The sequence below is a fragment of the Macaca fascicularis genome, chromosome 3 (genome assembly GCF_037993035.2).
Source record: "Macaca fascicularis isolate 582-1 chromosome 3, T2T-MFA8v1.1".
Lineage (NCBI taxonomy): Eukaryota > Metazoa > Chordata > Mammalia > Primates > Cercopithecidae > Macaca > Macaca fascicularis.
The window spans coordinates 116,500,246-116,513,356 of NC_088377.1; the positions used below are offsets into that span (position 1 = coordinate 116,500,246).

Sequence of the window (13,111 nt, forward strand, 5' to 3'; positions counted from 1 at the left end):
TTTGTTGTCAAATTCTTAAGATGTGATTTTTAAAATCCTCCAAATTGTAGAAACTTTATGACAAAAGCTGCTTGATATTTTATACTTATACAGGTTTGGCCTTAGCTAAAGTTATAAATATTGTTTGTCACATACTTAACACAAACTTTTTCTTGTTATAAAGATTTATTATTTTATTTTACACATTCTTGTTAAATTCACCCTTTCTAATCCAGTCTGAAGTGTTGGAGAAAGCAATGGCATAAGATGAATGAGAAACCGTAATCACGTGTTCACCAATGACTCACGAGCCTGGGCAGATGACTTACTATAGTTGGATTTGCCTTTATCAAGAATGAAAATAGGACATTTGATAAAATAATTGCATACATCTTCAAGGATATTTTTCTTCTCATTCAAGTTAACATGTCATCTGAAAATGACCATCTAGAGTGTGCATCCTAATTTCCAAAAAGTGGAAACAGGTTTCTGAGGCAAGGTTTTCAGAGTAACTTCAATGTTTTTATGTTACTGGTAGAGGAACATTTTTCAGTGACAAACTGTTATAATTTATCAAATTATTGAATTTTCTAATGAAACAATTTTAGTATGAAATCCAAATGTCTCACTTTACAGATGAGGAAATGGAGACCCAGGGTGATAAAATGGCCTACCCAAGGATGTACAGCTAATCTTGCAAGGGCCTGGGGCTACCCAGAAGCTAAGGCCTGTTTTTTTGTTGTTGTTGTTAGTTTGTTTTTTCATTTTCTGTCCCAAGTACATCACACATTTTTCTAATTAAATCTTTATTTTTAAAGTCCAGGTGTCATCTAACATAAGGTATAGCTAACAAAGACATTTAAACTGTTTACTTAAGAGTTTTTGCAAATGCAAACTTAAAACAAATAGCAATGCAACAACTTGGAAATGAGTTTATCCTTTAACTTAAACATTCAGCTGCACAGCTGAACTCTGAACTTCTATAAGTGGATTTTGCACATGTAGGTCCTAGGTTCAAATCCAACCAGCTTACTCTTCAAGTATCACCCAGTTGAGCTTTTTAGTAAAGATCTTTTTAAAAACTTTATTAGTATTCACCACCTGCCTAGTAATACTTTTGGATTCTGGTTGCCTGTTATTTAACTTAGATAAGCTGATTTTTTAAGGAAAATTGTATATCAGTAATTATATAATATTTAGATGTTTAATTCTAATAAGCATACATTTAAGATTTGAGGATATTTTAAAGTGTTACTGACAAAAATGAATATATAAATGTTATTACTAATACTTCAGTCATGTATTTAGTAACTGTAATATAAAAACATAACTAGATATAGTTAATAATGTTTAAAAAACAAGGTTTTTAAAAAGTGGCCAGTGAAACTTCTTTATATTGTGTGTATTTAAATATAAATAATTTTCTTATATAGTAATGGATTTTCTGTGCAGCATACTTAGAAAAGATAGATAAACAAAAACGAAGAAAATTCCCTGTAATTGCACTGCCCAGTGAATTAATAGGAATATATAGCTTACTTAAAACAGATACTTCTGCTCAAAAGTCTTGAAATAATTATAGTGATTATGTATATGCATATACTTATAATTTATCTCCCATATATGTTTTCATAGTGGTAGATAAATTAGAACTATTTCACTAATAAGAATAGTGATATATTTCCTCATTAGAATATTTTTAAATTATTGCTATTGCTATTTTAAATCTTAGACACAATATTTTGTGATTTAATGTGTATAAGTTTTTGGCATTTCTGTATTTTCTAGATAATGAAGATGATTACTATTTCTGATGCTCTATTTTCTAGCCACTTAGTCCAAGTGATATTTTGTAACTTTGAGCTAAATGAGAGTCAACTCTTTAAACATCAAATATGATATTAAACTGTAGAAGGCAATCTGTTCTAATGTCTTTGTCAATATATTATCTATCTTATTTTTAGTGTAAGCTTTTTTCCTCAGATAAAACCACCCCACACAAATATATATCCTTTAATGGAAGTATCTGTCAGATGCATTAGAGCCAGTCTTGTAAATATTTATCAAAGCTACTTTTAAAGTATGGTACTTTTTTAAACCACTACTCATAACCATTTGAAACTGATATGGTATATTGAGTAAATAGAGAGTTCAATCTATTTTAAATGGTATGTTAGTTGCCTAACAAACTGTAAAAGCAGTTTTAGAGTAGTAAGAACCTTGAGTGAATTGTGAAAAATGACATAAAATCTTCAACAGTCTTTTTTTTTTTTTTTTTTTGACATGGAGTCTTGCTCTGTCTCCCAGGCTGAAGTGCAGTGGCGTGATCTCAGCTCACTACAACCTCCGTCTCCCGGGTTCAAGCCATTCTCCTGCCTCAGCCTCCTGAATATCTGGGATTACAGGCACCCACCAATATGCCCGGCTAACTTGTGTATCTTTGTAGAGACGAGGTTTCACTATGTTGGCCAGGGTGGTCTTGAACTCCTGACCTCAGGTGATCCACCCGCCTCGGCCTCCCAAAGTGCTGGGATTACAGGCGTGAGCCACCACGCCCGGCCCAACAGTCTTTTTTCTGAACTTGAAATATTTTACTTATAACTTAGATGGTTTATCAATGATAATATTAAAAATCATTCAAAACTATAAAAGTAATTTGAAATAATCTCCCAGAGTGACATTTTAATGTTGGTTGGATAAATACTGTGCTTCTTCAAATGGTCTTTCAAATTTAATTCTTGCTACAGAGAAAAGAATAAGATATTAGTTAATTTAATAACATTACATGCCATGTTAAAAAAATGAATTAAAAGAACAGTAAAGCTTCAACATTCTTCATTTTTCAAACATTCTTATTCTATTGAAAATTAAAGTTTGTTCAAATTGCATCAAATTATTTATAAGAAGTCTCCTGTTAGATGTTACTTATTTTTATAAGAATGCATATTATCTACTATGTATATTTTGCTATCTAATTCAACAATCTATTGCCTTTTATGTACTTACAGTCCATCTGTAATGCCATAGCTGATTTTTATATCTTAACAAGAAATACTACTTCTGCAAATAAATTAACATGCTATTTACTTAACTATTTCTTTTCCTCTAATTTTGTACTTGCTCTATTTTCTTATTTCTTAATTATTCATCTATCACTCTTCATTTAATAAATAATTATTAGCATATTATTGTATGCAGAAAAGCATGGTAAACAAGAATAAATATTCAAGGTCCTCTCCCTTAATGAACTTACATTTTAATAATAAAGATATGATATGTAGTTGACATACACATTTTATTACTGAAGTAATAAATGTGAGTGTATTATAAAAATTTTTGTACTTTAAGATTTTTAAGCCTGCTAACTCATATCACTTTTTTTCAACCTGCCACCAAGAACACTTGGAAGACTTAAAATGCTAATCAGCAAAGTGTGTGTTATTCTTTTCTAAGCGGGAATACCAGCATAGGTTTGTATCTTTGCAGAGACAGGGTTTCACTCTGTTGGCCAGGGTGGTCTTGAACTCCTGACCTCAGGTGATCCACTGGCCTAGGCCTCCCAAAGTGCTGGGATTACAGGTGTGAGCCACCACATCCAGCCCAACAGTTTTTTTTCTAAACTTGAAATATTTTACTTATAACTTAGATGGTTTGGATCTTGACAGAAACTCACCATACTTTTGGGGTCAGGAATACTATCTAAGAAGTACAAAAGGGCTGGATATACATTAGCATCATAACTCACAAAATTATATTAAAGCATTATTTCACAAAGAATGATATGTCTATCATTGGTGATGTGCGATATATCTAGATCATGGATCTAAAATATATAGCCCATGGGCCACATCTAGCCTGTTTTTATAAATAAAGTTTTATTGGAACACAACCATGACCATCCATTTATTTGTCTGTGGCTGTTGTACTAGAACAGCAGAGTTGAGTAGCTGTGACATAAATACTCTGGGTCTTAAAAAACCCTAAATCATTTATTGCCAGGCTCTTTACAGAAAAAGTTTGTTGATCCCTGACTCAAGTAACACATATTTATGACTATATATTAATTTTATTGTTTAATGGAATCTCTCTGTGTGTGTATCTCACACATACATACGTAATACCAAACTGTGACTTCAATTTATTATTGTTTGGGATAAGGCTAAATATATTTAAGAATAAATGTCAGTTGAAAACATACATAATAATACATTTGATACATAGATATAACAAGTATGAAATAAGATTAGATGGAGACACATGTCTTAGGAATAAACTTTCTGTAGCATAAAATCGCTTGATTTTACATTAGTTAAAAACTTGTCAGCAGACAACAGGAAAACCACAGAATTATAATTTGAAGACCAAAATTTCCTCTTGAGGGGAAATCTGGAATTTAAACTATCCACACCAGATACACCTCTCCTCCTTCTTCCCTCCTTCCTCCTCCATTCCCACACAAGTGACTAGACGCAAGAATACACATGCAGATGGTTTCTGACTTGTGATAGTATGACTTACAATATTTTGACTTTATGGTAAGTTTGGATGTGACCCATCATGGAGCATCTGTATATAAATACTGAAGAATACACTAGATATAGAAAAAAAGAAGAAAAGAAGGAAGGCGGGAAAGTGGGAAGGAGGGAAAGTGGGAAACGAGGAAGGGAGGGAGGAAGGAAAAACAAAACAAATTTGTCAGTAATATATAAGTATTATTTTGTGTAAGAAAATGTTTTTTTTTCTGAACACACATAGTTTCAGCATTATATATTTTTATAAATATCCTATGCTATACTCTCAACCCTATTCTGTGGGCAATATAACATTTTAAAGGTATTGCCTGATCTGCTTAGAATTTCTAAGCTAAGATATATTTACATCAATAAAGAACAGAAAGTCAAATATATGCAACTTTTTATTAAAACCTATGTCTATATTAAGCAATATAAGACTGAGTTAAGCTTAAACCTCAATTTTATCATTCATAAACACTCATAATCCCCATCTCGGGTCCAGTTAACTTGACCTTTGATCACCATCTATGGTAGGAGTCACTGTTCTTTAGTATAACCAGAAGTGAGGAAAAGGACTTTGTCTTCCTACTTCAGTATTCCTAGCACCTAACACAAAGTTGGCACATGGTGGCACTCGGAACATTTGCTAAGTGGGTGCATCAGGATGCTTCCATTTTTCTTGTCTTCTTTTTCTTTTCAACAGATTATTTAACTAGAAAGAAAACCAGTTTCTTCTAGACCTCAAAGTTTATTATGAGCAAATTAGTTAATGGCTTTTCAAAGATACTTTAGAAATATAGGGCGATATTTCATCAAATGTAAATACTTAAGCTTTTTGAAAATAAGAATTATAGACATGGATGCAAAAAAGGAAAAGTCAAAAATGTTTGACCTGCAAAACTATATAATTTGAGGTTTGGCTGATACAGTAACATTATTCTATTTCTTCCCAACTGATTCGGCCCTCTCTGCTCTTCCAGGTTGCTGGAGTAAATGCATCCTTGACCCAAAATGAAATGTTTCATCTACTTATTTAAAGGCTTTTTTAAAAATGTCTTTGCTTTTAGCAGTCAGTGTTCCCCTCTGAAATACTCTGCTGATTCACAAAGCTGTCTGAGAAATTCATGATGTGGCTGCAATATCAGCCTGAATGAGGATAAAGTATCCATTTGGAGATCAGAAAATTTACTTTATTGGCTAAAGGGGTACTCCCCTTTGGTATAAAGAAAGGCATTAGAAAATCTATTAAGGCTGAGTTATGTTCTGCAGTCACCGTCGTTTCTTGTTACAATTAGTATTTCATTTTAATTGTGCTGCTATATAATTTCTAATGAAAAGATACTCAGTGTGAACTCTGAACAAGACTTTTTTTTGCTACAAGAGACCATTTTTCCATGGACACTTTTCTGCTCTTCCTTAGGTTATGAAGTGAAGTACAGGGATTTTTTTCTTTTTACTTTATATGTTATAAAGGGCATATTTTAATTGTTTCTGCTCATATCCACCTCTTTGGTAGTTTTTCTTGTTGTTACACCAGGAAAATGACATATGCATCCTTTCCAGTCAAACTGTATTTTGTAATGCCTAGTAAATTAGATTTGCATTGTCTGCCATTTATGTGGCCATTTCATCTAGGTGGTCAGAGGAAGCATATTCTTAGCTTCTTTTTATAAAATGAAGATAGTTTCTCCTTTTTGAGAAAAATAATAGCTTTTGTACTTGTTTAGGACATACTCTATTTTTCACCTTTCTTTGCCTAACACACATTTTTAAGAACCCTTCTACATAACCTCTCTCATTTTCTCACAGTATGTTCATTTATTGATAGAGAGATTACTGAGCACTTACTATATGAAAGGGCTTCACCTTTGTTGTTTTGGCTATGTTAGGTAAAATATGAACAAACATTCTTTGCCTTAACAAGCTCAGAATATTTGATAAAGACAGACAAGTCAGCAACTAACTTAAGGAATTTGGGGAATGATTTCTTCCCCCTGTCACAGAAACCCTGGAAATTAGAAGTGAGCCTTGAGAGACAAGACATTGCAGCTGAAGAAACAGTATTAGCAGAAGTATCATGTCATAAAAATAAAAGCATGGAAAATTAAGCCCTAACCCTCAATGTGACACTATTTGAAGATGCTTTAGGGAAGAAATTAAGGCAAAGTGAGGTAATAAAAGGAGACCCCAATCTAATAGGACCACTGTCCTTATAAGAAGAGGAAGAGACAGCACAGATGCTTTTCTTATGTATGGTCAAAGGAAAGACCACGTGAGGATACAGCAAGAAGGTGGTCATCTATAAGCCAAGAAGAGAGGCATCTTCAGAAACCAAACCTGATGGCACCTTGATCTTGGATTTCTAGCCTCCAGAAGAGTGAGAAAATTAATTTCTGCTGTTTAAGCCACCCAACCTGTGGTATCTCATTATGACAGTCAGAGCAAACTAATAGGCCTGGAGTAAAATCCTCTCGTCATCGAGTTCCATATGCCCTCTTTATTCTCTCTTAGGGATTTGGCTCTCCAAGTTTGTGGTCTGAGAAATTAGGAAGGTTCTATTAGAATATCATTCCCTCAACTTCTCATAGTAGTGGTGATGAAAGTGAGGAGGAATTTAAAGAGATATTTGTGCAGACAGAAATAATTGGATTTGGCGTGTGATTGGCTTTAGAGATAAGGGAGTGAGACTTGGTAAAGACAACACCTCTTATTTCATCTGTACTGCTTAATCTTCATGATTATTTGCTGAAAACATCCTCTTGAATATAACGAAGCACCTGTGTATTGGTCAATGAGGTGTGTGGTTTTTCTATCATGGACCTAGCATCTATTAGGCTTGGTGTCTCTGGCTTCTGTGATTGCACTGTCCTATTTCTCTTTCAAATCTTGGGCATTGCCTTCCCCCACCACCACTTTTTTTTTTTTTTTTTTCATCTGACTCCTTTTATTTTAGCTTAAATATTTTTATTACCTTACTAATACTTCATATTGGTTTCATTTCAATGGATGATAGCTAACTGTGTAAACAAAGTAGAATTGGTCATTAACAGAGAAAATAGATACAAATCTTATAAATTTTTGTTTAATAAAAGACATCTGTAATATCCTGTGATTGTGTATGACGTCCCCTGGAGTATACTGGTCTTTTATCTTTGCTCCCTAGTCAAATGATTAAGCTTTATTGACTCACTACTCTGTGTTAGTTGTTCTGTGTATTTTGTTTATTTTATTTTATTTTTTAAATTTTAGATGCAGAGGGTATGTGTCATTTTTTGTTACATGGGTATTACATGAGAAGTCGTGGGGGATGGACTTCTGGTCTACCCATCACCTGAATATTGAATATTGTGCCCCATAGGTAATTTTTCAACCATCACACCCCTCCCTCCCTCCCTGATTGGGAGTCCCCAGATTCTGTTTTCCCCAAGTTTATGTCCATATGTACCCTTTGTTTAGCTTCCACTTGTAAACGAGAACATGGAATATTTGATTTTCTGCGTCTGTGTTAGTTCACTTAGGACAATGACCTCCAGCTCCATTTATGTTGCTGCAAAAGACATAATTTCAGCCTTTTTATGGCTGCATACTATTCCATAAAGTATATATACCAAACTTTCCTTATCCAATCAGCTATTGGTGGACACTTAGGTTGGGTCCATTACTTTGCAATTGCAAATAGTACCGCACTAAGCATACAAATTCTGGTGTCTTCTGATATAATGATTTATTTTCCTCTGGGTAGATACCCAGTATGGGGATTATTGGGTCAAACGGTAGTTCTCTTTTTAGTTCTTTGAGATATCGCCATACTTTTATCTCATAGAGGTTGAGCTAATTTACATTCCCACCAACAGCATATGAGCATTCACTTTCTTTGCATTCATGCCAAGATCTGTTGTTTTTTGACTTTTTAGTAAAAGCCATCCTGAATGTTGTAAGATGGTATCTCATTGTGGTTTTAATTTGCATTTCTCTGATAATTAGTGATGTTCAGAATTTTTTTCATGTGTTTTTTGGCAGCTTGTATTTCTTCTTTATAGAAATACTTGTTCATATGCTTTGCCCAGGTTTTAATGGGGTTGTTTGCTTTTCTTGTTGAGTTGTTTCAGTTCCTTATAGATTGTCAAAATTAATCCTTTGTCAGAGGCATAATTTGTAAATCTTTACTCCCATTTTGCCTTGTTCCTGTTCTTAGAGGAAATGCTTTCAATTTTTCCCCATTCAGTGTGATGTTGGCTGTGGGTTTGTCAGAGATGACTCTCATTATTCTGAGGTATGTTCTCTCTATGCCTAGCCTGTTGAGGGTTTTATCATGAAGCAATGTTGGATTTTATCAAATATTTTCTCTGCATCTATTGAGATGATAATATGGTTTTTGTTCTTAGTTCTGTTTATGCAGTGGATTACATTTATTGATTTGCATATGTCAAACCATCCTTGCATCCCTGGAATAAAGACCACTTGATCACGGCAAATTGTCTTTTTGATGCGCTAGGAAAGGTCATTTGCTTCTAAGATTTTTATTAAAATTCTTTTTTTTTTTTTAAACTGCAATGTATAAATCTACAGTCCTATACACTCAAGTTACACTTACACAAATGCCCTCTGGATTTTTTTAGTTAAATGTCTTTGCAGCAATGTAATTCATTGTGTAACTTTCTATAGTTGACAAAGTATCTTCATATATACACTATACAGTTTTTCCACCCAATACTATAAGGTTGGTGGTATTATTTCCATTTCACGTGTAGGATGCTGATCCTCAAAGAGGTTAATTTTTCAAGCCATGAAATTAGGTATGGAAGCAAGAAATATTCAGATATCAACCACAGAGCTATTTAAACTTGTTCAGAACTTTTCCAAGCAAGTCCAAAACCGGTCAAGACACTTTTCAAATGGAATTTGGGGTGTTATCAATGTTACCTGCCAATGGTCTCCTTTTCTCAAATTTCTCAATTAACAGGGCTATTATTTTCCTAGTCAGCCTTTCATCAAGTCCAATATCTGGAAATTAATCAGTAGTTGCTGAGAGTGTGGTGAAGTGAATAAATAAATGGTTTTCTTAAAGTTGATTCTCTCATTTAATGCCTATATAAAATCACATACAAAGTCATTAATCAATATGATTCTTCATTCCCACTGCAGCCACCCAAGATACTAGAAAGAACAAACAAGGGAATTGGCATAAAGAAAGATGGATTTTTGTATCCCTGTTCAGTAAGGAATATCCTATATATTTTTAAATCCAGTGGCAAATTGTTTCAAGTACTTAAATTTAGTTCTTAGGTAATGTAATAAAAATAAAATCTTAATTTTTGATCCTATGCTGTTTTCTATTTACAAGTCTGTTAATTATCACACAAACAGCAATATTTGTAATGTGGTCTCTCATATTTGTATTGGTCTTTCTACCAATTAAACTTAAGTTTTAAAAAAGACACAATAATAATTTAAATTAATATATTTATGTTTTCTTAAAGATTTAGAAAGTAATACTGGTGACTAGTGACAATGATATAAGGAAGACTAAACATTTCTTAATCACAATAAATGTTTACTCTGGTCTGGAGACCATTTCTTATTTGATCATCCTCGGAAAATATAAAATTTCAGGGCCATTATTTTTTATTAACTGGATCTGGCATGGACATAAATAGTAAATTGAACTATCTTTTTTGTGGTGGGAATTGAGAGAAACTTAGGTTGAAAAAATATTCAGACATATATTTATATTACATACAGGTACTCATAGATGGGTGAAATTGATTTTAATATATTTTTATTTTATAAATGAAAATCTCAGGTAATTTTGGTAAAACACAAATAACCTGTCTTGTCACAAAAGGAATAGTTTGTATGTCTGGCTCATCACAATTTTAATTGTAAATCTCAGGAAATGCAGAATATGACAATTAAGTTAGGAAGTGCTCAATGGATTGCAGAGTAGTAAATTTTATTAAATTTCTTCATAAAATAACATTGACAAATAATCTAATACAGAACTGTTTGTGCATTGCTGGGTATTGCTGAAGGAAAAAATAGGCAGTTCCAAATTCACTCAGAAGATGAGTTCTACTAGTTCATTCTCAGTCATTTACATGCTATTCTGTGACATAATTTTTAAAATTATTTGGTTCTTTCTACAAAAAAAGCAGATCTTTATAAGAAGCAACATATTTAACAGAAGAAAGTTAGTATTTCAGTACATTGTAGGACATCAAATATAAATCCATTTATAGAAAACATTAGCTTAATATTTTAATATACATTATAAAATGTATTTTAATGGAAGATACTCATAGAATATAGGAATAATTTGATGTAAAATGTAAACTAGAAGATTTTGAAAAAATAAAGTGAAGACTTTTGGGATTATTTCCTTTTTCTTTAGCTGGCCTGATTTTTGGTGGTGTTAAAAGTTTCAAACAATGTCTTCTTTGTATGATGCGCTGAAAGAGCATTATCTATGGCATGTGTACATGTCTTTTAACATGTCAACAGTGTCCCCAGGAAAGCAACATCCAACCTCAGCTCCACTAAAAACCAGAGTCATATTGTACTATATATTAGATTTAATAATTCAGGCTCAATAATATAGTGTCTTATGCCAAATATTATCCACTAATATCCAAAAAGTAACCTAAACCACAAACCAGTCTGAGCTCTCGCTCTTCACATTACTTCCTATCACTATCATTAGATATCCACAACATAGGAAAAATCACTTTGACGTAGTTACTCTAATACTAAGACAGCCATAATGCACTGGTTTTACACAAGACTCACCCAAGTTGTACTATGGAGTAGCTATCACAGGTTTTAGAATACTGTGGTGCATACTTGCTGCACAAGCCTAGGAGCTGGAGAGAGTAAATGTGAATCCCAAAGTTGCATATCTTCCATTCATATCAGACCTGCGACTTTCCTTATCATTTAAATGGACATGGATATGATAATATGTTTATATTTGCTCCCAGAAAGTATATAAACTGTGATTCTAAAAGTTGGATGACTACCCCAATGGCACCAAACTAAAAACACATTTAAGTTATGAATTTTTCATAAATTCAACTTAAAGTATAAATGTATGTGTGTCATGACTGTTGAAAGTAATGTTGCCTCTTCAGGATTTCTGCAGCAGTCCCTGATTATAATATTTATTCATTTGGGACACTTATTTACCAAAATTATTCTTTACAGTTTTATGTTTTCACGTGTCACTCTTGATTAGATAATAAGCATGAAGCTGGCTAACAAGCTTAACCATAGCCTTACTTGATTGATATCCTTCTTTGAGTTTGTCACACAGGTTAGGCACATTGTAGGTCTCAATAAGACGTTAATTTCTCCAATTTTTTTAGAATAAAAAAGTTGAAAATGTCTCATCAGCTTTCCCTTCTTTCTTGCTAAAAAAAAATCACAAAATAAATGTGCAAACAGTATTCCACAGGTGAAAAAAATTTGAGTATAGTAGGAGTAAGACAAACAGAATTGCATTATCAGAAAAGAACAGAGAAGACTGAAAAAGTACAATTTAATGCATATAAGTAAAATATATGTTTAAAAACATTTGTATTATTGGTTACATTTTTTACCTCTTACTTTTTATTTTTGACCTTTCATAGATGTAGTCAAAATGAACTTTGATGAATAGGAAAAAAAATCAGAACAAGAATTTTATTTATTTTTGTAGTCTTTATAGAAGATTTTAATCATATCTTACAATGCACAGCATTTCATATAGATACTCTAACTTACATTTTTGTTCTTTGCAATTCTTCCTTGGTTAATAGCCATAAGGATCATTTATGTACTTATGTAGTGTTTTACTGTTTCTATATACTACCCAACCTTGCTGGTTTCCCCCTATCCCTTTAGATTTTCCCCTATCCATTTGGATTTTTCCCATTACTTCAAAATTTTCAACACTTTATCTTGCAGAATCATTTGGTTTTGTCATAATTTCTAAATAACTGAATCCAGGTGGAATAGAGTTCTTGAGGTAACAGAAATCATCCTCTGTAGAAGCAGTTTCTATTGATTTATTAGTTTTTCTTTGCTATCTCCCTTTTGCTTGGGTTAAATATGTATCTTGTAAACATATTTATTGTTAGCACAGTGGTTTCCCATGACAAGCCCCATACTATCAATACATTCCTTTCCATGTCCACCGCACATAACTTAGCATTTCCAAAATGGATATAAAATGAAATCATTTTAGAATACACTTCAGTCACCCAGACAAAATTGATTTAGACTAGTATCTCTGACTATATAAAATACATTTATTATTATTCCAACATTCATTAAAAGCTTAGAACTATGTGATAAGGAAGATGAAGAGAAAGAGAATGAGGAACAGGATTGGGAGGAGGAGATGAGGGCATGGGGAGAAGGAGAGTAAGAAGAAAAAGAAGTTGAAAGAAAAAGACAGTTATATGTGTGTGTCTTCAGTTCATAACAAGGTTAGTTTCAAAATGGTATTTAAATCCATTGTTTAAAATGTGGACACCTTTCTCCATAAAAGTAAAAGTATGGGCAGAAGGTATCACACTTATTCAGATTAGGGTAAGGCTTCGTTTGACAGGAAAGAATCAGACTTGTAGGATCAGGGGCTG

At 32.8% G+C, this 13,111-nt stretch overlaps 1 long non-coding RNA gene across 2 annotated transcripts in view; it reads right to left on the reverse strand.

Moving 5' to 3' along the window:
• Positions 1-4,121: 4,121 nt before the first annotated feature.
• The window catches only part of LOC135970192 (uncharacterized), a 631,278-nt gene continuing 622,288 nt past the window's right edge, over positions 4,122-13,111 (reverse strand). The window contains exon 6 of one of the 2 annotated variants that reach the window (XR_012432622.1): positions 4,122-4,570. This is a non-coding gene — a long non-coding RNA (uncharacterized lncRNA). The remainder of the gene's footprint in view (positions 4,571-13,111) is intronic. The other variant, XR_010585760.1, reaches the window with a different exon arrangement.